Source organism: Lagopus leucura, unplaced genomic scaffold, assembly GCF_019238085.1.
Source record: "Lagopus leucura isolate 7727_CA_CO unplaced genomic scaffold, USGS_WTPT01 Super-Scaffold_100017, whole genome shotgun sequence".
In the NCBI taxonomy this organism is placed as follows: Eukaryota; Metazoa; Chordata; class Aves; order Galliformes; family Phasianidae; genus Lagopus; species Lagopus leucura.
In genome coordinates this window covers 10,509,081-10,535,652 of record NW_024962271.1, presented here as the reverse complement: position 1 = coordinate 10,535,652, position 26,572 = coordinate 10,509,081, and the positions used below count along the sequence as shown (strand labels likewise).

The window sequence follows — 26,572 nt, the reverse complement described above, 5'->3', positions numbered from 1 at the left end:
GTTAAGTCACTGCACCTGGAGTTCGCTCTGTCCGATTGTAGCGAAGCGCCGCCGCTCTGCGCTGCTCTGATCAGAAGCGCGAGGCTTCACCTCGAGGTCGGGCACGCGGTGGGGGCTGCAGCCGGGTGCTTCCTCAGGCTCAGGGCTGCGTCCCCCCAACGGCTCCACGGCCGCGTTCCGCTCCCCGCAGCGCTCTGCCGGCGTCCGGGGTGTCCGTTCCTCTCAGCCGTCACTCTCCGGTTGATGTAAGTAATTTCTGATTGAATTTATTGCTGATTAGAGTTGAGCATCGGTTTACACAACAAGAAATTATGCCTCGTTCAGTTCATTAGCGTGACGGGTGTTTGCTTTATGAGTAGATCGCTAATGCTAATGACCGGAGCTGATTGATTTCTAATGCGAATATAATGACGCAGATGTAGGGGAATTAAGGAAAAAAATCCACACTGATAATTGTTGGGTTTTTAGGGAGCGCGTGTGGGGGCGAGGGGAGGAAAAGGAGAAGCCAACCGCCTCGCTCCTGCGTGAGCGGTGCGGGGATGGAGATTAATGGCGCCGGCAAGAGATGGCAAGTTTGGTCCTAAAGGAAAAGTGCCGTAACTCCGGGGCTGGCGCCGCGCAGAGCGTTCCCCTCGCGGTCCGGGCTCCGCGTTCCGTTGCCCGTAGCTGCCGCGTGCCGTGTGGGCTGGGCTCGGAGCCGGGCGACCGGGGAGGGGGGGAAATCCGCGCACAGCGCGCCGCGGGGCCGCCCCCGGCAGCCAGCCTGCCCCGCTCCTCCGGGACCGTGCGGTGCGGACGCCAGGTGGGATTCGGGAGGCGGGGAAAGAGGAACGGAGCGCGAGGCGCGGGGTTAGAGCAGCCCGCGTTAGCCGTCGGCTCTTGCCGGCGCGTTATCCCCGAGGGTGACCTCAGGGATCCGCTGACGCGAGAGGTTTTGTGGAGCGCAGCGGTCGGAGCGCTGCCGGAGGCGGGGGGAGTAATAGGGCTCTGCGGGAGCCCCGCGGCGCAGCTGCGCGGGATGGGGAGGGTGAGCAGGCTACGTCGCTGCCGGGAGCGCCGTGGGTGTGCGGGCAGTGCCGGGAGCCACGTGCAGCGTGGGGGGAAGGGAAGGGCTCAGCGAGGCCGGCGGTGGTCGGTCATTGCGCGCCTCGGGACAGCGCTGCGCTCCAGAAGGCCCGGCACGGCCCGGCGGCTGCGCGCCGCACCGCGGGTATCCGCGCTACGGGCGTCTCCACACCTCCCCCCAGGCGCCCTGGGACAGCCAGGCGCTGCCACGATGTGAACGTCTGGGTGCGGGGCTCTCCGTTCCTCGTCTTATAGCGGCTTTGAGCCTTCTATTGGACGAGTGAGGAAGATGATGATGTTTGTCCTTCTGCTTCTTCGGATCTGCGCTGCGATGATGAGGGAAGTGCCTTTTAAGTTGCAGGAGTTGAATTTAGTTTCTTACAGCGTGGGGTTTTTGAAAGGCAACAGTTGCTGTTCTGAGTTCGGGCCTTGGGGCTGAGAAAGCGCTTGGGAAGGCAGCTGTGCTATCACAGGTTCTAACGCTGCATAATACCTGGACTTGCAAAGCCCAGGACTCTCCTGCTTTTTGTGCTTGTATCACTGGCAACAGAGCACTGAGCATTAGGAGCGTTCCTTGAAGAATGCAACTCCTTCAGTTATAAATCCCATCAGAAGTGCTGAAAATGTCTTTCATCCAGAAATAGCGTGGGGCTCTGCTTTTTGTTTTGTCTGTGCAACCCTCATTCAAGGACTGGAGGATCACAGGACTCTTGCTTTATTTTTCAATTAGAAGTCCCTCAGCTCATAGTGAAAATTCTCATTTCATACTTGCACTTAATGCTAATACATTTTAATGTGCTTTTGGTATTTTTGGCTCAGGGTCAACCAAGTCGAGGCCATCCTCCTTGAGCTTCTATATTGGCAGTGTTTCCTAACTTTGTCAGTGGTAAATGATGCTACTTCAAAGATAAATATTGTAATCCAGAATTAATAATAAAAACGGCCAGTAGTTGTGTGGCAGTGGTTTTCAGAGCAGCTGTCACCAAAGTAGTTGTACTTTTCTCTTTCTGCTATCAAATGAAAGTGCTGGGTTTTGGGGGGAGAGGGAGGAGAGAGGGGAAGGAGAAAAGGTAAACGTGGTATTTCTCATTCTAACATCTTTCCTTCAACGTTCCTTGTGAAGCGCTGTGGGGTGCTGGTCAGGCTGCCTGGTCTGCTGACCTGATAAATAACACTTCCATTGGAGGAACAGAGCAACACGGTGTTCTTTCCCACTCAGGTGTTCCTGGATTCGTAACTGTTAAAATCTGGTCTTCAGAACTTGAAATCCCATCAGTTCTCCTTCATACTCTATCTTCCCCATAATCCTTGTACATATTTTGAGTCGCCTGCTCAAATTCTCCATTGGTGTTGATCTGTTGCTCCATTTTGAGTGTTTATGTCACTTCTTCTGCCTGGTTTTGTACTTCCAAGCTGTCAACAGAACTGAATTTCCCTACTGCTCTGTCTGTTAAGTTTTAGTTATAGAGAAGCTTCTGATCTGTCTCTTTTTAATCTGGTTTTATTGTTCCTTTGCTGTCTCCTTTCTGGTGATTAATCTCACTATTTCAGTCTTTGGAGCACCTTTCCAAGGGGTCACTTGTTCTTAGAACCTGGATTGCAGCCTGTGGTGTTAAAACACATGGCACAACCACTCGTATCTATAATAACAAAATGAGGCTCAGCACTTATTAGGTACATAATAGAAATAATAAGGGAGGTAGTCGTGCAGTTTGTCATGTGGCCAACATCATGCAGTGGTGAACTGAGTAGAGATATTTACTGAATTTCCTGCAACATATTCCCAGTTCTCTACTGTGGCTTGATTAAGCTAATTGGGAATCTGGCCATTAATTCACTACTATCGATATGCATAAACTTACCAACTCCACATTTTGTGTGCCACGTACACAAAAATTGTGTGAGTCTGATCAGAATTAAATTATTTTCCCACACTGGGATAAGTCAGTGTTGAGTCTGGAAGTACTGGTTTAATGCAGCATCTTTGATCTATGAAAGTCATATTTGTTTTCCTAATGTACATAGTGAAAAGACTTCATTGACTTAAAGGTACTTTGGAAAGGGTACATTGAGAGAAAGCAATCTTCAGGAGGAGGAGGATCTTTCATTGTTACAGCAGTGGTGCCAGGGCTCAGGATTCAAACTGTAGCTTTAAATTCCAGTGGGTTGTTAAATGAGGTTTTTCTGCTGACAAAAATTTGCTTAGTTGTATTGCAGTGCAGATTCTTGCATCTTATTTTACACCTGGGACCTTGTGGCAGAAGCCAGGAAATGATGCTACAGGAATGTGTTCCAGCCCTATTACTTCTGCTGTGGCATGCAGCTGCTGTACCTGCATGAGGCAGAGGTGGTGTGGATAACTCAAACTTGGCAAGAAACACATCCATGTTCCCTTTCTGCCATTTTCTTATCTTTCCTTTGGCCTATGTAACCAACTTTTACCCTTGTTTGTAAGATTGCCTAAAACTTTCGGATTACTGGAGGCATCCCACTGCAAAGGCATGGCTTTGTTGTCCGAAATTTAAGATGTCTAAGATAAGTGTTGTTTGTTCTTTACATAACTGTTGTATCAAAAGGTCAGGGCTGTCCAGTGGTCCTGGTGATGGTCACATCAAATTGCCTCAGTATAGGGTTTGAGTTGCCTAACCTACTCTAGTTTCATGAGAAGCTTTTCCTACTTAAAATATTTTCTGTGTCCTTAATAAGTGGTTATAAATGAAGAGAAATGGTTAAAAGTTAATTATTACGTTTTCATTGTATAGCATCTCTCATTTTTTTTCTTCAAACAGTAGATGGATTTATAAAGAAACAATCTCCCCTCCACTCACTGACAGTCTCTTAAATGATACTGAAGACTTAAATTATTGTCTTGTGGGGGGGTGAAGGAAGGAGCAGTTGAATTGTGCTGGAGCTGTTTTAAAACAAAACAAATGAAATACATATTAAAACATGGAGAACAGTAACAAGAACAGAAATACAGCATTTGTTGCTGATGTGTTTTTGTGCATTTTATGGCATGTTTTGTCAGAGTATCAGGAAGTGCTGATGCTTTTGAAAGCAAGAGAGCCCATGTTTGCATTCTCTAGGCAACTGGTCAGTACCTCAGGTGTGGTTATGGCTGCCTAATGGCAAGAATGGTGGTAGTGCAGCCACATCCCTTTGGTTGTATTTCAGCAGCTGGGAAGATAAATGAGTCCTGTGTAACTATAGATCAACTGCAGGATGATACATTTAGTTTAATGTTTACGCATGTTTTTAATGTTCCCCTTATTGTGTTCTCAGCAAAGCTGAAAAATATTGCAAATACAACATTGGAGTGTTGTTTCTAAATTGACGTAATTAGATCTGGTGTGATTAGTGCAGCTAGTATCAGCATGTTTCAGAGAAGGGAGGGTTATTTATTCAGCTTGGCTTCCCGTGTATTCTCTTAATTTGAAGTTATGGGAACATATTTTATATTTCCTGAATACATCTGTCACATCTTACCGTCATAGTGACAGCATGTCATACCGCTCTGTGTTCCCATCTTTCTGTACCTACGCTAATGTCTTGTCAATAATGCTGCACTGAAGCTTTTGTTCCTAGTGCAGGAAGCTCCTACCTGACTCGGATGCCTCTCACTCAGCCTTCCACCTCTGCAGTCCATGGAAATTTCCCTCCTGTTATGTTGTGGCCAGGTTGCAGCAAACCTTATGTCTGTTCTCAGGGATGGCTGGTTTCTGTGTCTGCTTTCTGAACAAGGAGATTAATTGTACCCGTTACTTTGGCTGGCATGCTTTGCTTCATGATGTATGCAGGACAGGACAGCAACTCTTCCCTTTTCCAGTCATACATGACATAAGAGCCTAGAAGAATTACTCCAAAAGTGGCTCCTTAACTAAGCATCCATCCAGGTTCATGGCTGAGCATGAAGTTTCTTATGGTTCAGAGCTCAGTGTTACAAGGGAATAAAATACTTCTCTCTAAATAGTAGTGAAAACACAGCAGGAGGCATTTAGTTCAGGGCATACAAGTATTGTCCTACCCTTGCCCAGGAAGCAACGTATATTAAATAGAAGATGTCTTCCTTGTGCTCTAGCTAAATCAATGTTATTTCTTCCAAAATAGTGCTGCTTCTATTCCTAGGGATAAAAATGTAGCTCGGTATCAATAGATAACTCTTCCTCTTGGGCTTTCTGTCCTCATCCAATAGTTCTTAGCTCTGTTAGAAAAGGAAGAATTTTGTTATCCCTGGAAGCTTAAATTGCTTTGCTGGCAAATCTGATTCATTGAAGAACCTGAGGATGAAGAGCAGATAGGGAAGGAACAGAAAATAATTTCAGATTATCTTCATAGCCTCCTATTATTAGGATGTCAGTATCATATATCACCTATGTGGCAAACATGTCATACATTGAGATATTTCTTTTTTATCTATTAGGAAATGTATTAATTTTGCATAGGATTTTTTTTTTTAATTGTTGGACTCATCTTTAAAATGTGTCCAGAATGCTCAGAGAATTCTCAATGTCCACTTGAGAAAGATGAGTATTAAAGGATCACACTTTTTTTTTTTAATCCAGTTCTGCAGAAAATAGTGCCCTTTTCCACTTTTTAATATGGCACTGCTGTGCTTTGAATGCTGTTACCTCACACTAGAGAGCTGCTAAGAATGCCAGATTAAGCAGTACTTTCTGTAACTGTGGGCTCTGATTTAACACTGTTCACACTTCTTTTGATGAGCACAGAGAGTGGATTCAGTTACTGTAAACATGGGTTTTCCAAAATGGTCTGTAGGAGTAGGAAGAAGGTTAATGCGCCTGTTATGGATGGGGTGGAAAAAAAAAAAGCTTTTCTAATTGACAAAAGGTCTGCAGGGAATCAGCTAGACTGCACACAGTTGAGGCAAGCAGGCTGTGGTCTGTGATCTTGGATGGTGGTTAGTTATTGATGACTGTATTAGGCATTCTGATGTCTGAAAGACAGCTGCAGTGTGCTTAGCTCTTAGCAGAGGGTTGGTGGCTTTTCTTGGTTTTGTTTTTTGCTTCTGCAGCAATCAGACTTTCAGGGTACCGGGAACAAAGGGAAGTGCTTATTCACAAAGTGTGTCAGCTTGCAAACTTGAGATACAGTTCTTTCCTCTTCTCTGTGATGTGGGAACAAGAAGTGACTGGTGTCCCTTGGAGTTCGGATATTTGCCCCCACTCTGAGGATAGTGCAGATCCACTACTGCACCCTGGCAGTGCTGTTTTGACCTTAGAACAACTCCTGTCCCAGAGGCTCTGCTCCTGAGCTCCTGGATTGACTGTTGCTGGAGAATGTTTTGTCAGAAGGGTCCCAGGCTCTCAGTGGGAACAGAAGACAGAGGGTGGATAATGAGCAGAGCTGGAAGGTGAGAGTTGTTCTGTAGTTCAGCTCTCCCTTGGCCAAATTCCTGCTCCTTCTTGATCTGCCTAGCTCTTCTGTAGAGTCAGTCCTCAATTTCCTTTCAATTAGAGCTCCATCCTACTTTTCTGTCCCTTGCAGTTTGTGGAGTTTAATCGTCTCTCAATTCTATTTCAGCTGCATTTTTTTCTTTGCTTTCATGACTCAGGACTTTTTTCCTCTTTTCCTCATGCTATGTCATTTCTTCTGGCTGGAGCAGTGTCCTCCTTTTCTGAAAGGAAACATCAGTCCTGCATGAGGATTAAAGGAGAGTTTTAAATAAATTCCCAGAGAGTCTCAACCCTTTGCAAAAACTGGAAGAAAATGGCAGTGAGTTTCAATTATTTCTGAGCTTTATTTCTGCACAGTATAATGTAATTCATAATGTTATCAATATCTGTGAAAGCAGAAAGAAGAGACAGCTACAGGAGTTATAAGGAAAACCAACTTAATGAAATCAAAAGCACTATTTAACTTCAAAACACCGTAGAAGGGGAGGAAGGGCCAGAGTGAGGAACACAAATCAGAGCTATTCTGGGAGGAAACAACTTCAGAAAGACTCAAAAGTGAGGCCGGAAGATGGGGGAAGTCCCCCAAACCAGCAAAAGGAAATCTCATCTAAGCCAGTTCTGAGTAGGTTAGGAACTGAAGAGGCAGGGAATGTTAAGGAATTCTGATTAATATTATGTGCAGAAAGGAAAAAAAATAATCACAAACTTTCCTCTGGGTAAAAGGGATCAGAGAAGCACAGTCGATTTGACTATATTACAGAGACAGTGTTTAAAAAATAAACAAACAGCCCTGCAGCTTTCTCATCAAACCTCCTCTGTCTTCAAATAACAACAAGGAGTCCAAACTATAAATCTTAAAAATTTCCTTCAGTCAAAACATGGACAAATAAAGCCCGGATTCTCCTTTAAAGTTAGTAAATATGTCAGAGGTGAGATTGCAGCATCTCTTCTCCTTTAATGAACATGATTAAAACCATAGGGCTTCAATTCCATACTACTTGAAAAGCAAATAATGAAATGGAGAACGACATCAATAAGGTGCTGTGTGCTTCATTCTTAGCACTGCATTTCCTACCAACTCCAGCTGCTATTAGCAGGATCAAGATCTGGGTAACTTCTGTCTGTTTTCTCAGAAAGGAAATGTTTCTGCCACCAGTGGAGAGCATCAGCCTGTGGCATGAGCACAGTGCCTTGAAGGCTGAGAATGGTTTGCTTGAAATAAAAGCAGAACTGCATGAGATTTTGATGAGAGGACATCAATGAGATAATGACAAGTTACAGCCAGAAATAACACAGCGTTTGTTTCTTTTGTCATAGGGGTGACTCCATTATTTGCCTTGAAAACTGGTTTCAGGTTATTAGAATCTGTGTAACTTTGAGTATGTTGCTTTTTGAGTTTATTTTATTGAGTCAAATGATAATTTGCATTGGTTCTCATGTGTAGGAATCACTACTTCATTGCATAATAAAACAGTTTCCTTAAACATTCTGCCTAAGGCCTGTGCAACATTATGGATTGTTACAGCTGAAATAAGGAATGCTGCTTCTAGTTTAAAAAGACTCAAAATGCAATGAAGTGAATGAATCTTTCCTTGCAACTTGTGAGACAAAGGTTGCTGCTTCGTGTTTCCAGTTAACTGAAACCACAGACGAAACAGGATTTTTGCTTCTATTGGTATTTCAGGTTATTCCTGATGGAATAACTTGGACCTAGCAATAAGTACTTATTTTGTTTTGCTCATAAAATGTTAGGCACTTAAGACTAATGCATGTTATTAACATTAGGGCATTTGGAACCTTTTTTCCTTGTCAAATAACAGGTCCTTGGTTTGTCTTTTCAAAACTCATGTGTTTAATCTAGCTGTTGTATTGTCACAGTGCCACTTCAGTAGGCTGGTACATTTGTATTTTGGTTACTCCCCAATGTTCCTCCACAGCAGTAGTGAAATCAGAGGTAACTGTCTCAGGGCTGGGAAGCAGAGAATGCAGTCTGAATGCACCCTGAAAGGCCCCAGTGTGTGTCAGGTCTGTGTTTCCAGCCCCTGGTGTAATTCCCAGCTGATGGGATACCACCTGGTAATAGCAACTGCTCCTGCAGAGTTCTGCTAGCCATAATAAGGTGCACATTGTATACAATAAAAACAGCTCAGCTTTATTACCTGGCTTGCGTGCCTGGTAATGAATAGAAGGAAGGCTCGCTCCCTCACGAACAGCAAAATTTAATATAGTCTCTTCCTGGAGTTGCACCGGTGGGACTAAAAGTTTATCTCAGCATTCCAAGGGCAATAAAAATCTAAATTTAAACTCGGAATGTCTTACTGGGGCAAGAGTACCCAGAGGCTGTGTACTCTTCAAACTTTGTTTAGGTCATAACTGCTTATGTAAAGTTAGTTTATACCAGCTAGTTAGGTTTTATGTTTTTGAGCACTATCTTCATTACGAAGGAGAGACGTATCCAGTGGAGGGGGTGCATTTGAAAGTTCAGCTCTGCTTTACTATTGCATTTAATTTAGTTTCTCGCTGCTTAGTGCATAGCTATATGAAGAAATCCCTAGCTCTTAACCTTCATGTTGCAGATGCCTTTAAAGTCTGTTCTGGTTCATTCCCATAATTAGACACCTCAGATATTTGGAGTTTATGGTTGTGTGGTAACTGTTGAATCATGGCCTGAACCACTGATTGATCACCTGAGGCAAGCATTGAGTCAGCCCTGGGAGCACAGGTGAAGGCAATTCAGCTGTGTGACTGGAAGGGGTAGACCTCATTTAAGGCTGACTGCCACTGGGGAAGGGTCTCTTTATGGAGATTGTTCCCTTTGGAGTTTTCTACTGTGAGCCTAGAACATGGGTGAGCATTTCATTTATGTTTTGGTTATCTCTTTCCACCACAATAATCTTTCTAATTATGCAACCTCTAAAATATCATCCTAACCACGCCACTCTGATAACTGTATATTTGTTGATTGTACAATGGTTAATATGAAAGGGCAATGAAAAAGATACTGGTGAAAGCTGGCATTAGCAGGGAATCTCCTGTTAGCTGTGGTCACAGATGAGAATGACTGACCGTAGAAAGCAAACAGCTGCCAGCTAGTGGACTCTGATTAGAGCTTCACTGTCTCAGTGGTGGCCTGTTCTCTTTGTCCATAGTTTTAAAGGTGGGGATGGGAAGTAGGGAAGCCTAAATGCCATTTCTGCAGCATGAGTACGAGCAAGACAGGATGAGAAAATTAACTGGAGGTTTTCCTGAGGTTGTATTTGGTAAGCAGGGTATTCATCAAGCCCTGTGTGAAATTCCGAGTCGCTACTGCCAATGTTCTAAGATCCTCATTAGCTGATTACCATCTGGAAAGTGTGAGAATACTGGTGTTAGCCATCACAAAGATGAGATGGACGTGTGGAAGGGGACAGTTCTGGTGATAGAACTTGAGAGGAAGGAGCATTCTTACTTAGAGCTGCTTAGCAGCCATTTCCATCTCTGTGTGTGCTTCACCTACGTAGGAACACAGCTGTGCATCCACAGGGAAGGCGGTAAGAAAGTGATGAGAGCAGGTTTAAAGTTCTCACAGTTTCTAGGCAAGTCATTAAAGTTGTTCATTTACTATATCGGCAGGTCTGTTTACTCTGTTCATTCTTTGAAATAGTTGTGCTCTGCATCTTTTAGATGTTCGATGCGATGACAGATTAGGAACTATGTGAATCAGACTAAATTATATAGACCTTCAGGAAAGGTCAGAAAGTAATGTTTTGGTATGTTGGAAGACTGATGTGCATGTGATGTAATCTCCAAAACTGGCAGTCCTTGAAACTGTGCGTAGGTGAAAATAGGAGAAAATAGTTGAAGAGAAATCCTTGCTTTTTGCAGATATCAAGGCATGTTTCCAAATCACTTTGCATAGATCTCCTGATAAATGTTCTAGCTTCTTTTTATTTCTTCTGTCCTAACTGCCACTCCCATTTTTACATCAGCTGCTGCTTTATGTATCATTTGTCAATTTTCTCTGCCAGAATAGGTCTATTCTGATTTCCTTTTATCTTTTGATATCTGCTTCACCATGACTACTGCACCATTCTAATTTCTAGCGCTTCTGGCATTCATTGACATTCAGCCATTAGTACTGCTAGTTCTTTTTCAGTCTTCTAATAGTGTTTTAATGCATTTATAGCCCTTTGTGCACTGCAATCCCCACGAGTCAGTTTTCTTTTGGTGGGCTGATATGTGGGATTTCCTCTGACATCTGTTGATGCCCAGGCTTCCAACCAACAGAGCAGCAGCTGATTCAGCATTCCTGGAAATTCCCATTTTTTTTCCTTGGATCTCCTGCTCAACACATATATTCACACACACTGTTCTTTGAGTTCTGCTGTTAATTTTATTATAATGTATTCCCAAGACTGCTCATCTTTGCTTTTCTGCCAATGCTGCTTTTGGCAATGAGCAAACGTTAGTTATTCATAAGTTCCATTTGTGCAAGTCAATTTATTACTCAGTAGGCCTGTTATGGTCACTATGGACATGTTAAAGCCTTTCACACAAAAAGTTGCTATGTTGGATTGTGTTAGATTGGACAAACATCTAGAAGTTTCTGCTCCTTCTCAAACACATTTAGATTTCTATGAGAAGAAGAGATTTTTGTTTCTCTCTTTCTCTCATTACATGCATTATTTTTTACTAACCCTCATTCTGTAAGAGCAATACAAAATACATTTTATTCAAAAAAATGGAACATGAATTACAGCCTTATGATCTGCTCTGGAACGTAGGTGCTTCCTTTAAGCTCTCGAAAGATGTTACTTCTGGGAGCAAAAACCTTATTTCTTCTCTGTGACGCTTTGTTGTTCAGCTGCCTTGAAAGAGCCGTTTAAGGCGCTGATTGTTTCTGATGGTGATGGCAGTTGCTCCAGAGAAATATATGACTGTGGTTTGAAGATGAATATATGGCATAAATTATAGCACGAGTAACTTTTCTGTGATGTGTTAGGCTTCACCCATTTGTTTCACAAAGGCACATAAACAATTCTATACTGCTATTTTAAGCTGACGTTACAACCGAGTACTCATCTTTTCTTACTTACATGGCTTGCAATTACTTTTCAAATTTCTTCATAAATATTATGTAGTCTTTATACTGTGTGTTCCTTTCCATCATTTCGGTGATTTATTGTTACTCACGGGACAGTTGTGCTTGCAGCTCCTTATGTTTGCAAACTTACTACAAAAGTGCAAATGTTTAGAATTGTACAGATGCGACTGTGTGCCTGACTGCCTGCTTGTTGTCCTGACAACATGCGTGTTTTGAATGACTGTATGCAGACACGGAGCAGTGTAGGATGCTACAAATGTGGACCTTGGGAAAGGTATGGAGAAGACAAAGTTAATTATTGCCATTAAACACTGTAGAACTACCAGAAGAGGAAAAATAATCAGCTTCAATATATTTACCCTTAAAAAAAATAAAAAAAAATAAAAAAAATATATTTTAAATAAAATTAAAATATATATATATATTTATATATATATATATATATATCTTTATAGTGATTAACCTTTATCGTGTAAGTCCTTTGTAGGTCATTAGTGTTGTAACTGTGCATATATGTGCCTGCTTCTGAAAACAATTCAGTCGTAATCTCGTAATGTTGAATTCTACCTGGCAGTTTTATTTGAGCTTAATTTCTTTTTCTTCTAATGCTGTTAGCTGGCGAGTTATGAGACAGGCATCAGCTGAAAGCACCAGGGGAAGGGCAGGTATTGGCAGTGGCATAAAAGCAGAAGGGGAGGAAAAAGAATAGCTATTGTAACATTTATCAGTATTCTGCTAATAGTCTGCTCAGACACAACTCCAGAGTAAAACCAACATTCATACTGCAATTTCTTTCAAAGGTTGGAGCTATCCATTTCCAGGGATACAAGACAAAAGTCTAAATCTTCCAGATATTATAATAGAGCTGTTTTATTGAATTGTTACAAGAAGAAACCTTAGAACTTTTTCCTTAGGTATAAATATTTTAATTCAGTTCCTTTGGAGGGCATGTGAATGTAGGCAACTGACTTTCTTAGAATGCACTTCTTAAGGTAGTTGATGTCTACATGTGAAAAGAAAACCATCTGTAGCCAAATATTCTAGGCAAGTAAGAGAGGTTAGTGGCTTTTAATTTAGGGCTTGATTTTTGACCATCCAATGAAGTGTAAGAAAGGCTCTTGTTAGTTTCCATAGGTTCTTTATTGTAATTTCAGTGAAGGAAATTTTATTTTATGCAGCCAGGTGGAAGGTGAGGGATCCAAGTGCCATGTTCCCTAATGGAGGGATGGCACCAGGCCTTGCTGCATAGAGAGCTGCTCTGGCAAACCTGTGAAGTCCAACTTAAGGGAAAAAAGAAAAGCAACAAAAAAGTGGGTAAGGCTCTTGTTGATCTGACATTAGCAGATCTGTGGTCTATTGCTTCTTTTCTATCTGAGGAATTAAATTAGAAACTTAGTCAATGTTTTCTTTCAAGCTGATATACTTCAGATTTTGTCCATGGCGTTCATGAAAGAGCTTTCTCCTTTTGTGCAAAGTTATTGTTAAGCAAGGAGAGGGAACTTTGGTGAACAACAGAGTATGCAAAAGACAAAATTTTATAACGTCCAAAAATACACCTCAAAGTGGTTATATTTACCCAGAAATTTCCTTAAGAGAAAGAAGGAATTCGTTAGAAAATAAAATGCTTTTCATGTACTTAAATTCTCCATTTTGATGTTACTAAAGTCAATCAGACTGTTTCAACTCTAACGTTGTGTTGGGAGGATTGCAAATGAAGAGAATCAACATTTGGAATTGAGAAAATGAGCCATAACTTTCAATTCCAGTTGAGAAAATGAATTAAAATATTTACTTATATTGAAAACCTGTATTTTCGTCCAACTACTTAAATCAATGTATTTGCTCTTTTGAGAAATCCTGTTTTCTGAAATTAAACTGTCACTGAATTTTCAGTTGGAATTTTGTTGCTGTAACTGCATAACAGAGGCAGTTAACTAGGATCACTGATAGAAACCCATTCAGTCAAAAGATTAGAACACTGAGGTGGGTACAGATTACATTAGAAAGCACTTGTCATATTCAATATTATTGTCAGAGAAAATATGATGGGAAAAATAAGGAATACCATATCAGTATTCTCAGTTGGAAGCTCTAGATATTATTATTTTATGGATTTTGCATCAGTCATTCTTCTATAGTCAGTCATGTATGCTTAGATTTATGCAAAGCCCAGTGAGAACATTTTAGGAAAATACTAACTTCCAGTGGAGTGGTTTATCACAGTTAAAGTTAACAGTAATAATTCCATTGCAGTTTTTAAAGGCAAGTATCATTTGGAAATATATGATAACTATAATAAGTATACAGATTTACTAGGTTTTGTTGTTCTCACTAGCTGGTCCTTGAAGGGAAATATTTTTGTGTGCACGTTTCTGTTGTCTGCTTTGTGTCAGAAAATGCATGTAAAATGCTACCAAGTCTGACACCTACTTTGTCTCCAGTGTTTTCCTTGTGTGAAAGAGTACCCAGCTGCATGGAAATAGGAAAAATGCTGCTTCTTACAAGCTTCCAGCCTACTGGAGGATATTCTCAGCTGAAGTCAATGGAAAGGAGTAACTATGCTTGTTTTATGCCAGATAAATACATACAAGAAAGTCTTAGCGCTCCATTTTGGTGACAGTTTCTGGCAAGTAAAAAGTGTAGGTGAAATCAGTTTTGTTTCCTCCCAAATATTTGTACGAGATTTTGCCATATTCCTTTTTCACCCAGTTTTATGGATGTAACTGATGCATGGTTTCTACTGTCTTGAAATCTGAAGAACAAACTTTTCACTCTCTGATAGCTGCTGTAAAAGGAGAGACTCTTCTAATTATGAACAAAAAATGTAACATTTATCATTAAAAAGCTAAAATGGAGACTCATTTACAAGAGAATAAGCTTTGTCAAGTGCACTTTTGTATTGAAATATTTTGGAAAAAATCTCTTGCTGAAGATTTTTGAAGACAGACGCATAGAAAGATAATTTCATTTTTTGACATGTTTTACCTTTGCAAAGTTACTGGGCTGTTGACAGGTACAACAAGACGTGCTACGCTTACATGCTATTAGTGCAGTAGGCTTTGAAAAATGTCTAATGCATTGGCATATCTGACAATTTAGGGTATTAGTTAACAGTAAGACTCAGTAAATAGAGTGAATTTTAGCTGCAACTGCTGACTTGAGCGTTCAGTCAACATCTGCAGTACAGGGCTGAACTATATGCAACAAATAATGCCATTTTATGCTGTAGAGATGGAAGCTGGCATTATATGCCGTGTATGGCTCAGTCTGAGAGCAGTGGTAATTGCAATATATTGAAGTTTTGCATTGTAATAAAAATAGAGACCATTAGTGGATACCATTTATGTCATTAGTATTTAGTGTCTGCGTGTTGCAGCTTTTTTAGTGCTCGTAAAACTGTCTCTGCTTGCAGATATGTGACAGCGCTGATATAAATCTAAATGTTTGGAAATCCATAAGACATAAAAGATAGATAGTAAATAGGGGCATAACACTATAGACAAAAACTTAATAATTTGGCACACAAATGTTTACATATTTGCATGTCTAATGCAGTGATTAGCATACTGGTGATCACATTTGTACCGTGGAAGACCTTGATGAAACAGACAACAACAAATAAGGTGAAACTTAAGCCTGTTGTACAAAAGCAGCAGAGAATTCTTTCAGGTTGCAAATCAGAGCTTTAATGTTGGAAGGTGCGTCTGCTATGTATGTTTGGTGGGATACTGGTTTTCCTTTTTATAGATGTTCTTGGTAATGACACCTGTTCCGCTAACTAGTATTACAGTTATTCCTAAGAAGTAATTATAAGAAGTATAAAATGTAAAAGTGAGAATAAAGCAGCTGGGGAGCACTGGGACTGAGATTGGATGGGATTTCTTTAACAGCAACAGAGCCTGCCAGTATGGGGAAGATTAACCAATGTTCAGACCAAAGCAGCAGGAACTTGGTTGGCAGAGAGCTGGCTGAGAAAGGCATCTTTGTAGTGTGGGGGTGGGACAAGTCCAGGAACACAGCCCAGGAGATTTCACTGAATCCTGAACGCCAGCCGAACATTACAGGCTGTGTTGTTTGGAATTCCCAGTGTAAGGTTTTCATTTAAGAAATCCAAGAAATTCAGAAGTCAAATCTCCATGCAGAAGTTCTCTGGGAAAGCCATCCTCTCTCCTTGATTTCAGGAGTGCCCATTTTCAGTTGTTTGAGAGGTTCCCACCATGGCTGATTTGCCTCTAAAAGAGGAGCACTTTGCTGTCTTTTTATTTCTCTATGAAAGTGATGGATTTGAAGCAAGAGGTTCTGAGACTTTTCTTCTGTATCCTCTGTCTGTGTCTTCTCCAGCTCTGACCTTTACGTCCTGGAAACACACTCGAGGTTGGTTACAGAACTCATGAGGGATTTGGAACTCAAACAAATTATGCTGTACTGAGAGAACACAGAAAACAATAAAAAACATTTCAGTCGTTTGGAGTGAGGACAGGAAGCACTGTTAGAAAAAGCATCTTTCCAATTACATTTCCTTTCAGAGGAAAGTTTTATCAATGTTTTTAGTTTGATATGTGTATTAATGCTTAACATTAAGCACTAAGCAACATTAGCTTCTGTTTCAGAAGAAGAGAAAACCTTTGAAAAATGTGAATCTCTCCACTACACAATGAGCAGTGAGCAGGGTGGGAAAAATGATGGTGGGTGTGAACATCTGCAGAAAGCTTGGGGCTCACAGTAGTACATGTTAAACAATTAAGTGCTTTTCTGGAGCTCAAGTAGTAAGCAGAACTGAGACATAAGCCTTCAGTACAGTGAATGTAAATATTTCAGTGTCTCTTACAATCTAATTATGGGAAGTGTTACAGTGGAAATCTTACTGCTCCTTTCTAAAATATATTTTTGTCTGTTTATCTGTCAAAACAAACTGAAATGTAAATCTCTACAATGTTTTCAATCTTTGAAGCATTCAGTACAGCTATTTATATTCACATAAATTCTGAAATCTTCTGAAACTTCGTAGCTCTGATTGCAGAATTCAGTGTTGCTTCTTAGCACACTGAATACTGATGGCTTTGAACACACAGTGACAATGCGGCTATGAGCACCACCCTGCTGAGAGACGTTTCTAAAGGAAAAGTGAATTTTATATTGAAGTTTTTGGTTGATTTTTAGAATTAGGGGGAACATTGAAGTGCATAAAAATTGTTTAATTCTTCTGTCCTCCTCTAAATTGCTTGTTGCTTTTTTTTATCCAGCAGATACGAGAGCAGAGACCACTTTCTGAGGCCATTCTGTAGGCAAGTTTGTACTAGAACCACTAGGGGAGGGAAATCATAATACGGCTGAACAGGTGAGTTTTGAGGTAGAGATAATATATGCCTGACTGGACCTGTGCACACTTACTAAATGCACACGTAAAGGAAGCAAATATATGAGAATGATTTTTAGAGGAGTTCTTTGAATGCTATTGCATCGTAAGACAGAAGACCGTTTGGATTTCTAGCAAAAGGTGGGGAGTCTGACAAAATGCCTAACTTCAGGTAACGTGCACTGGAATAACTGTACTAACTATAGTTCCCAGAAAGCCCTGTATGAAGTCTCAGTTTAGCATACTCCATTAAACAGGACATGCAGATGTGATGTTTTGAGCTGGAAATGAATGTTGAAATGGTGGTATCTATCGGACTACATAAACAAATTTTCTGTTCTCAGTAATGTGTTTTCTCTTACTGTGCTTTCTTAGACCTGTTCTTTAGGTTCACTTTTGCTCTGCTAGGTGATCCTTGCTGTAAAGTTGCTCTCTTGTACTTCCTCATATCTTGCGGGTAGACAGTGTATCATCCCTGATTCTTATGGGATAGTCAGCCTTATTAGGTTACCCAAATTGCTACAGGTCACAGCTGAGATGTATTGCTGGAATTTAATAGGAAAGCTTGCCCAATACAGACTCAGCTGTTCTTACTGCTTGTTATTGCTTTCATGAGAAGCACAGGAGATTATTGAAAGATATGTTTATAAAATATACAGTGCAGTACAGCTACACGCTAGCTTTATGCCAAATTAGGTCTTGAACTTGAATGGATTCAGGCATCTACTGCAGTGTAGATTACAGTTCTCTGTGTGACCTCACACATGTAGGTTGGCCTCCTCCTGGCTTATTTAATCCATCTGCAAAATGGAGAAAAACAAGTACTTCAGTAAAAAAAAACAGGTATGCATCTGGGCCCAACTGTCCTGGGTAAATAAATTACAGATAAGGCAGTGGCTCAACTGAAGGGATAATAAAGAGGAAATACAAGTCTCTTTGTCTTCTCCACACATTTATCATTAACCTAGTGGTGTGCTCCTTTAGATTTATTGGCTATGTTTAGTCTCACTGGACTTCCAGCAGAACAGATGTGGAGTCATTGGCTTTTCCTGCAATTCAGTACACTTGAAGCACTGTGCGGTTTGTCTTATTGGAGGGAGCCCAGGCAGTGGGTTTTACTGACTTGTGAATGAATCAATAAAGCATGTTCCCATAGGTTTCTGAATTGTCTCATTCATTAAGAATGGAATTGGGCAGTGGAAGATTGATTTTTGTGACAAATCGGCTATTTTTTCTTTTCCCAGCAGACCTTCATTTAGACAGTGGATTTCTGGAATCACAAAGCTTCATCAAAAATATTGTGCAGCTTTTAAACTGCAACAAGAATTATGGTAAATAGTTTAAATGTCCCATTTCACAACACTTTTGAGAGCTCAGAATGACATGAGAGTTATCTTTAGCAATCCAAATTAGTTGACTTAAATTGGTGGAAAGGTGCTGAGCTCCCACAGCTGAGGGATGTATCTCACAGAGTATTTGATGCATGCAGGCAAGAGATATTTGGACAGAGAAGCTTTCACACAGAAGTGTTACCTATTGTGTGTAACTGAGGATCACGTCTTTGTTTATCATAATGGCTTATGACAGTTCTTGACAGTTGTGATGTGTGATATATTCTGCTTCAAATGCAGTCGTGCCGTAGAAGCACCTAAGTAATTACAATTGTATAGGCATGGAACCAGTTCAATTTTTGGCAGTCATTTTAAATGTACTTATATTTTGCTTAGTAGCCATGTGTCTGTGCAACTCTGAAAGAACTTACCTTTACTAATGTGTTTCATGTGAAAATACTTTACCTGCTTGGCACATACAGGCTACCTGGATTTCACTTAATTGAGTGACAGTATGCATTTAGGTTGTGGAATTCACAGGTAGTGTGATGTTCGCCCTGGAACCTATGCTCTTAATGTGCAAATTTGCATTTCCAGCATTTTGAACCAATGTTAATTTCACACACAGGCTGGGGAGAGATAGGGGCAGTGCTGCATAAGCAGCTCCCAATTTTTATTTATTTTTAAGTCCAATCAAGTAAGGATTTGGAACTGCCAAATCCTAGAGGAGCCCGGAAAAAGCAGGGATAAGCGATAGTGCTGAGCCCAGACAAAAATCAGCTGAATCAAAATCAAGAGCAGCTTCAACAGTTGAACTTCTAAGCACAGTGTTTTATTAAGAACTGATAAATTGCCACACATTACTTTTTATGTTGGTGCTCTTGTAAGATGTTGGTTAGCAATAAGTTGCTACAGTATTCCAAAATGAGCCTAAACCACATAGGTTATCATAACACACGTTCTCATCTGCTGTGCCCACAGAAGATAATAGTATTAACCAGTAATTCTCCTGAGAGGCAGTTACTTTAATTTTCTAGTAATTACTATTTAAGAATTGATTCGTGTTACCTACATATAAAGTGTTCAGGAATCATTTGTTTGCGTGGTGCCAGCCTGAGTCTTGATTCTGCCCCGTTGTTCTCTCCTTGGGGTCAGACGTTCTTCCTAGTTGACTGTGGGAGCATGCAGAGCTATCCCTGAAGGAAGCTAATAAATATTACACGTAAAAAGAAGATATGTGCACTAATAGATGCTGGTGGTGCAGTGCCTTAGGTGGGTGGTTTCTATTCCCTTTTCTCTGCTACAAAGTCGTAATTTGTGGTCCTGCTTTTGCGCTGTTGTTTTGCAAGCCTTGCTGGTCCAGAACTTATTGAGAATGGGTGATCTTTGCAGGATACAGAGGTCTGGCTAAGATAACAGAAATCTGAATAATTTTTCAGAGCTTAGTAGGGGGTGGGCTTCCTTGTGTTTTAGGTGGGCATCTTTCCCTTCAAAGCAGAGTATCAGTTTTTGCCTCATACAGAGTAGGAGGCAGCAAGCTGCAGCTGTGCCCTTTGTCTCAAACAGGGCATTCCTTAGTGGGAATGAACAGCAGCTGTTTCTGAGGAGTGTTCCGAAGCAGGGTCTTAATTCTGTCTTTGATGTCTGGAGAAGAACACTGCTTTTGCCTTACAGAATTCTCTGGAGAAAGTAATAATCTAATAGCCATAATTAAGGGTCTGTCACACGAGAGACTGAGAGGAGTAAGAGACTGATTGTTATTCATTGGTGTGTTTATAGAAGAGCTTACAGCTTATACAGCTCTCACTGGAGATGAACTAAAAGCTATCACTCTGGGGACTGTTTTTGCACTACCTAAAGGTGAATTGCTGTATGTTATTTGTTTTGACTTTCACAGAATCCATTGTAAAGAAGGCTCGGAAATCAAAGATTATATTATTTCTTACTCAAGAAAAATATCCATTAAAATTAGCAAGTATTTTGATTGAATGAGGTGGTGAAACTAGTCTGGAGTGGATGTGTTTAAAAAAGAGAGATTATTTTAAAACTTGTCTGGTTAAGTGGGAGAAAATGGAATATGTGGTAAGCTGGTTGCTTTAAAAATAGAGCTGTCTCAAAGCTACAGGCACATTCTTTCCATGTTAAACTTTCCAGCATTTCCCTGAGAAGGCATCTCAGAAAGGAATGGACTTGGATGTGTTCAGGAGGAAGAGAACACAGCAGGTGTACTTGGTTTTGGATTCTGGTGAGTCCTTCAAGGTAAGAAGACATACTAGAGACGTACGTGTGTGCGTGCTATTGCTCGCATGTTTCTGGATGGTAGAAATGCTACGACCTCCGATGTGTCTAGCTCCCTCAAGGGACCAAATTAGGGAATGCCAAACCACTGAGCGGCAGAGAAAAGTAAAAATCATTGGCTGGAGGTGGGAGTGACAAACCGAGAAGCTCGATTGGGCTTCTCAATTGTACTTTGGAGTGTGAGGTAATTATGTGGTGGTAAAATTGATTTTTTTTTTTTATTTTTTTTTTATTTTTTTTATTTACAGAATAAGATATAAGCCTTTCAGGAAGATGGGTTTGACTCAGGCATATAATGGGAATTAAGGTGGGAGTGACTGAGAAAAAACGTGATGTAGGAGGTCAGACCAGAATGTTTTTACAGTTTCTTCAGCTCTTAATGTTTTAGGAAAGTTAAACTGAAACCTCTCTATGCTGGGGTTTGAATAGCACATCTCTGTAGAGCTGTAAGCATCTCAAGCTCAAGGGGCATTAAGGTTTTAAATGGGACCATGATATGTTCATGTCCTTTTGTTTTATACCAGAGGACAGCTGCCCTTATAATCCTTGACTGTGTAATGGAGAAGCCAAATAGCGGACATGAGCATCTAAAAAAGACACATGTTGTGGATGAAAAGGAGATTCAATGAATATTTAAAAAAAAAAAATCAAGCTGTCACTGAAGGATGGTAATGTCTTCTGGCTTTCTTCCAGAGATCTGCAATTAAAGCCCTTTTGTAAATCCTACATGAGTGAGGGTCTGAGGGAGCAGGGGCTAAATGCTTCTTAATGAACTGGGACGAAGGTAAGTGTGATACTGACAATGTGGTCACCTTGTCCATCTAAAGCTCTTGTTCAATCCCTGATGAAATTTGAACAGTAAGGGAAAGCAAGAAATAAACCCTAGAAATTAAGAAAAAAATCCAGAAAAACTTTTACTCCTGTTCTTTCTCATCCTCCATTAAGATTCATGTGGGATCTGTGTATGTTGAGGAAATGTAAGCAGAAGTGGTCCCTGATTAGTGATAAACACTACTGCAAAGCTGTGAGGTGCAATAGGATTAAGGGCCTTTGCTGAAATTCCCTGGGATGAAGTAATGTCACTTCTTTCTGAATACAAATATTTGGTCAAGCTTGTCCTTTGGAGTGATAGTTTGTTGGAACAGAAGACCCAAACAACATTGTTGAATGCTAAGCTATTTTAATGTGGTGGGTTTTTTTGTTTGTTTGTTTTTAGGCAGAAGTTTCAGTCATTAAAATTCTTTATTTTAACTTTCTGTATGGAGAAATAGAGCATTTCAATCCGATAGATAATGTTAAGGAAAAAACAAACAAACAGATAGTTACCCAAACCAAAATTCTTTCAACGTTTCATTTTGTGGAAATGTGAAGTCCCTTCAGCATTTGTACTGTTTTGAGATTACCTTCTCACCTACATTGAACACATTGTTACTTCCCAGTTCTGCCTTACAGGTTCGTAGTTTGGCGTAGTTCACAACTGTCACAACAACTAGCCGACGACCATAGCAATTAAATATTTTTGTGGTTTATTATTATATTCTAAATACTAAACAGACAAATATTCTCAGAGAGATCTGACAGCTGACCTGCAGACTGCACACTGCATTTGCTTGTGTATTTAAGCTCAGTATTTCCATGAAGATATAGTTCATTAATTATTATTTTATTGATGTCCAGTTGATGTCTTATCAAATATAAATCATGTTTGGGAATAATAATTTAATGGGAAGAGTCAGATGAGAATCCTCCAGATAGCTTGTAATGAAGCTTCACGTTATTGATAATTCTGAGCTCATAAATTATTAAGGGTGGAAAAAAAAAGCAACAATTCTAAAATGAGCTATGAAAATGTTAAGTGGTGGTAAACAGACGCACATTGTGCTGGGACTTCTGCATGATAACATGTTGTTTGGCACTAAGCCATGTAAGTCAGAATCACTTCAATGTTTCCTGCTCTTACCAAAACATCTAATATTTCAGGAGGTATCTTCCCCTCGTATCCCATTATTATGCTGCACCATTCTGCTCACAGACATTTTGCCTTGCCTGGGAAAACTGTTAATTTAATACACTAAGCTGACCCTGGAGGCGCAGAAACGACATGGCAGCAGCAGTCTAGAGAGCTGCAGTATATCCTGCTGTTAACAGCTGGGGACACTGTGCGCTTTTCTAGACAGTTGTCTGAGAGCTCTTTAGGGAGAAGTGAGGAAGCTGGCTCTTTGACCACATTATGTCAAGGAGGATACATCCTGTCCCTTAGCATCTTTCCTCTTTTCCATGGAAGACAGATTTCCCATTTTGCTCCTCTGATTTTCTTGAAGAGTTAGTGACAAAACCATTGGTCTGCCTCCTACAAGAAAGAAAGAAATATAGGAGTAAAAACCCTTAGGTAAGAAAAGAAGGCATATACAGAAGCAGAAAATTCTCCTAAAAACAGTTCTTTTTGTAGGAGAAAAGAGGTGGTACATCATGGAAGAAATGGTACTGTCTGTTGGGAAAAACCTATTCAAAATGGCAGTCTTTGTTTTTCTTTATCAAAGTGCGCTCATTTTTACTTAATATTTAACTTAACAGGTCTGGGTTTCTTTTTTTTTTTTTTTTTTTTTTTTTTAATTGGATCTCCAGCATTCTATGAAGTACTTAGGAGATCCAAAATAACCATTTCTTAAGTAACAACATCAAAGTTGTCCCAGCCTGAAAAGACAGACCAACATTCAGGTAAGTATTTGATATCTCTATGTTCTACTCAGTAAGAATTGTAGAAATTCAGCATTACTTAAAATACTGCTGTTAATTTTAGGAAGTAATACAGCAGGTCAGTGTATGTGAAGAAGATTAGTAATGAAAATTAACCTCTTGGTATTTCTGTTAGCGGAAGTCAGGGATGCTCAGAATTCTGAGAATGTGGCCTCACTGCCACAGTGCGACACATAAATAGTGATGACACAAGCACTCGAATATGGATTTTGGGGAAAAAAAAGTTCAGTTAATTTTTTTTAGCACATAAACAGTAAGGTGGCTTTGTCAATGGCTTACATTTTCACTGAAAAGTATATTCCAGGGATTTGATGAATTAGCTGAGGGAGTGCAAGCTAGAAATATAATGTTCAAGGAAAGAAAAAAAAAACACCACCACAAATCAACAAATAAAATATGCTGCTTTTCTGATGAAAGACCTTGGTTGCTAGGAAGAGTGTATTCAAGTGTTTCCTTATGTTTTGCTGAGATTTTCATCAGTGTGGTGTAGGTGGCTAACACTGCCCTTTAAATAATGTTTTCTTAAGTAGCGAAGCTATAATTCAATGAAGAAATTGCAGTAATCACATTTGCTCAAAAACTGAGAATTGTGGCCTGTCTAATTAAAATGGCACCTTTCAAACATAAATCTACTGGCTAATACATTTTAATATGTTTTCATAATTACAGATATTTGAAATCAACTTGATATTGAAAAGAGAAAATGCTGATCCTGCATGCAGGAAGTGCATCAAACCCACTTGAATCTCTTTTTTTTTTTTTTTCTCTCCTGATGTCCAGTGTAGTTTGGTGGAAGTGTTGGCAAGTTCCTAACCATACAGTTGATGATGCTTTCCAGGGAGGGGGATATATTAAGCAATTGCTTGAGTCAGGAAATGCCTCTTAATCCTTCATCTGCCTCTCACAGGTTGGACTTGGAAGAAGGCCCTGTCCTGCCCTCATCTTGACATTGTTTGCATGCTGCTCAGCTTACTCATGACCATTCTGTCAGCACAGTAAGAAACCCTGCCCATGTGCTGTTTGCTACCATGGCTGTAGGAGCACTATGAAAGACAAATAAATGCCACTTTATAATTTCAGAAAAAGAGAAGACTTGAGGCTACTTTCACGCTTGGGGCTTGTCTTTTTGCTGTCAAAAATGTTTCTTGTTCTGCAAGAAAATAAATGACTTCAAACACAGCTCTTTCTTATGCAGCTGTTATGCAGATAAAGGTGGGTTTGTAAACTGTGAGTGTATCTGTCTATGTAAGAACTGAAAGGTTCAAATAGGCATTTAGGCTGTTTGGTGCCCTATGTGCTTCTGGTGTGTGTAGCGTAAAACTGGGAACAGGGAATGTAGCAAATATCCTGCAGTCTCCAGAGGCACCCTGGAATTTGTGGTTGAGCATTTGCCCTTGTCTCCTTTCCTGTTATTGTGTATCTGTCATTCAAAGTTACAGATGTTGAGGTGGAGTAGAGAATGACATAGCATTTGGTAATCAGAATGAAGGGAGAAACAAAAGAGAAGGCCAGTAATGCAAGGCAGCTATTAAGAGTTATGTAATTTGTCAAAAGTGGACCTTCAATGGTAGAGGCAGCATTTTACCTTAGTGCAGCAATATTCCCTTAGTGACTCCAGTGCAGTCTTGGTAGCTTTTGGCTAACAAACTTGGAGAATTTCATGTTTGTGGTATGAACTACGCATAATAAAACCAAACAGTATAGTGAATTAGTAACTCTTGAGTGTGGTCAGAAATCCCTGTAATGCTGGGATTGGCAGAATCTAAGGGTTGGAACTGTTTGTGTTAGAGCTATGGCTTGCTTGTGGAGCTAGTGTTGTAGGTCAGTCACAGCCAGAAGAGTAAAGCTCTACAGCAGACTGAGCTCAGCAACAAAGTACTACAGCTCATGGATCAGTGTCCCAGTTCATGCTGATGGTAATAGAAAAATATCTACTGACTTCCTTTGGAGTTCGAGCTGCCTGTGAAAGGAAGCATGTAAGAATTTAGCCCAGTGCTTGCTGCCCATCTTTATTTGCTCATCCTACCCAGCCTCATTCACTTAATTACCAACATAATTTAATTTAAAGCTATAATATATTCCAATTCAATTTTACTGCAGTACAGCTGTATTTCAAATGCTGTATTTTAATTCCAAATATGAACTAAAGAAATAAAATGTCAACCAATAGAGTGGCAACCTTCTAAAGCGGAATGCCATTTCAGTTAAATTTTCAGAGTGGTGAATGCTAAGTTGGGTATTTTCGATATCATAGTAGCTTGTCAATGAAAGCATGCATGCCTTAATGTTTCTTGACTAGCTTTTGTTAGTGCAACAGGAGTCCCAGAATTTGGCAGAACAGTTACTCAGCTGTAGATGATAGTCTTGTAGAATAAACACTGTAGAAATTTGCCCTGAGTCCAAAGAAAATGATCTTTGCCTGAGATCCTAGGCATCTTGATTCTTAGCCAACACAATTTACCACTGAAACCAGGCTAAATGTGCCTCTTTCTTTAGTATCTCCTTGAAGGAATGTGTATGTATGCAAACAAACCTGTGCATCTGGCAACCTTACACCTTGCTGAAGGCAGATCTGTGGTAGGAGGCTTCCTCATGGCTGTGGTTTTCATGAGGAGATTATTTTCTTGCTGCAACAGCTGTAGATAACCTGAACATCATTCTTTTTCATTGTCTTAGGTCAACTCAATCTGTGGTTGAGTTTAGAATCCCCAAATGACGATTATGTGATAGGTACAAGACGAAGATTTTAAAGCTATATTAATGTCATTTCTTAAGGGTCTTTGTCACTTTTCAGCATCAGTCTATTGTGAACCATGCAGAGAAGGAACAGAATCTACCACAGCCTGTGAGTAGTAAGAAATTTCAACTGGATGACTGTGTAAGAGGTTTGTGACACTGCAAGTAATTTTTTTTTTATATTCAGAGTTAAATAGAGCAATAAGATGGAATTTAAGCTTTAGTGCAATGGATTGAGGCTCTTCAGTCAATCAAATTATAGTTCAATCAGTTCATTTTAATCACTTCTCTAGAGAGAAGTAAACTCCTATGTTGAAGAATATGCAGCCATTTTATTGACGGAAAGTTTAATTGTTTTCATTTTTCCTTACTGTCTGTAACACACTAGACTTTTAATCAGTGGGAACTGAAGTTATAATGAAGTAAAGTCCACTTTCCACAGTTCACAACTAGCTGAAAATAATTGGGTTGAGACTCCCATCCAGACAGTGTAATGCCTCTGGCATTTTCCTGAAAACTACACTTAATTGCT

The 26,572-nt window shown here is 40.2% G+C and overlaps 1 long non-coding RNA gene across 2 annotated transcripts; it reads left to right on the top strand.

Moving 5' to 3' along the window:
- Positions 1-107: 107 nt before the first annotated feature.
- LOC122183351 lies at positions 108-24,414 on the top strand. Of its 2 annotated transcripts, XR_006180243.1 has the most exons (7): positions 108-245; positions 16,806-16,900; positions 18,166-18,249; positions 20,404-20,508; positions 21,241-21,331; positions 23,173-23,265; positions 24,212-24,414. It is a non-coding gene; the product is annotated as an uncharacterized LOC122183351 (long non-coding RNA). The 2 variants fall into 2 exon arrangements; XR_006180242.1 differs by lacking the exon at positions 18,166-18,249.
- The last annotated feature ends 2,158 nt before the right edge of the window (positions 24,415-26,572 follow it).